The sequence below is a fragment of the Astyanax mexicanus genome, chromosome 1, assembly GCF_023375975.1.
Source record: "Astyanax mexicanus isolate ESR-SI-001 chromosome 1, AstMex3_surface, whole genome shotgun sequence".
NCBI lineage: Eukaryota > Metazoa > Chordata > Actinopteri > Characiformes > Acestrorhamphidae > Astyanax > Astyanax mexicanus.
In genome coordinates this window covers 106,740,365-106,742,500 of record NC_064408.1, presented here as the reverse complement: position 1 = coordinate 106,742,500, position 2,136 = coordinate 106,740,365, and positions in this window count along the sequence as shown.

Genomic DNA, 2,136 nt, shown 5'->3' with positions numbered 1-2,136 from the left:
AAGAGACTGTCTCCTGTTAGAAGCAGTGCAACCAGGTCACTGTCCTAGACAAGCTCACATGGCATTTACATACAGTACCAGTCAAACGTTTGTACACACCATATATTCAGTGTTTTAAAATGTATTTTAATTTTGCATTGCATAGCATTGCAGATTAACTTTGCTTAAGTCATCCAAGCTATGAAGAAAAAAAATAATTATATATATATAATTATTTAGTTAAAATAAAACTAGGCACCTCTTGCTTAGATGACAGCTTTGGACACCCTGCCATTTTTTCAGTCAGCTTTATGGAATTGCTTTCAGTTAACAGCTGTGCTGAACTTGTCAAGAGTCTTAATGTGTTTGAGAGCATCAGTTTTGTTGTGAAGAGGTAGAGTTGATGCTCAACTAAGTAAAGAAAGAAAACTATAAAATATCCTCAAGTGCATCCCTAAAGACCATCAAAAACATTACAATGAAACTGGCTCTCATCAGGACCACCAAAACAAAAGACCAATAGTTACCTCTGTTGCACAGGATAAGTTCATCAGAGTTACCAGCCTCAGAAACCACACGTTATAGTTAACAGCACCCCAGATAAATACCCGCCTAAATGTCACATTTTGGTATTTTGGTTTGTTTAACACTTTTAAGTTACTGCATGATTCATTATGTATTACTTTGAAATCTGGATGACTTCAGTATTCATTTACAATGTAAAAAATAATCTATAAAATATTAAATGAGAAGGTGTGTCTAAACTTTTGACTGGTATTGTATTTTAACTGAATGGTAAATTATTAAATATCAAATTGTTAAATATCAGTGTGGATTAAGGGTCAGAGATGCACCAGTACTCACGTGGAGCGAGGATAGGTAAATGCCTGTGTGACTTCTGAAATTGAATGTGCATTAATTAATTATACAAATGTGGGCATTACCAAGACGAACTCTGAGTTAACAGTTCATGATAATTATACAAACATGCTATCCCATGAATATTTGCAAGTTCACTGTACATAAGTGAAATGTGACCACTTCCATATAGGCCAAACTTAGAAGAAACTTTTCCAGAAAAGGTACCTAAGCTGGAACTGCAAACAAGCCATTGCACATGTGCTTAGTGGAATATGAGCAATATGTTATTTAAGTGTGTAAGTACTGCAAAAGGTGCAAATACACAATGAGAAGAAGCTTTTCTTAACTGATTTGAGTTTTCCTGGCTGTACATATGCATGCCTGTGTATCCTGAACTCATACAGGTCTTGGATGGATTGCAGTCTATACCTGATGACCTTGGACGGGCTGAGAATAATTGTGTGCTGCCTACAAATCATAACCATAATCAAACCATTCAAAGTTCAGTTAATGCAACCATACGAAGTTCAACTGCTTATCAGTCATCTGGGTCATATTTTTGGCATCAGCAAGAATCAAAAAATAATATGCAGCCATTTTCCTTACCAGTGAGTCATGCAAAAACCCTGTATGTCCATTTAGCTGATCAAGCAGTTGTCATTTACACTGCACAAAAAGAACCAGTATGGCAATGGAAATGCATTTCTATGCAAATCTATTTTCATTGAAAATTGTAACTCCAGAAGTTTGGACGTTTTGTAGATTTGAGGTTTTGCATGACACTTTTTAAAATGAAAAAAGAATACTGACGTGATTGATTGTTGAAGAAGTCAAATGAGAAACACTTGAACAAGGATGGTCACAAAACCCTGAACACTTTTTAGAGAATCTCACTGTAGTTTTAACAATAATTGCTTCAGTAAATGCTGGATTTGCATAGGCAAACCTGCAGTGCCTAAAGTGGCTTCTAGTTTGTGCTTTTTGCATGGAGGCAAAAGACCATAGCCCTAGCTATTTAGTTCTAGCCTTAAAAGAAGACTTTGTCTCGACTTTGCATGAGGTCACACAAGTCAAGACTATTTTAACTTTGGGACATATTGTCCAAGGATCCTTAAAAAAGTATTGAAAGATCTTAAATTCGTTTAGCTAAAAAAACACTTAAATTTATCTCCCAAAGGTCTTAAAAACGCCAGTGGCTTTTTTCTCAAATTACATTTTGCAATTTTCATTTGTCATTGGTTCATTCAACTCAAACAAATACTTAATTGCATTAATGTAATTAATATGTACAGATAT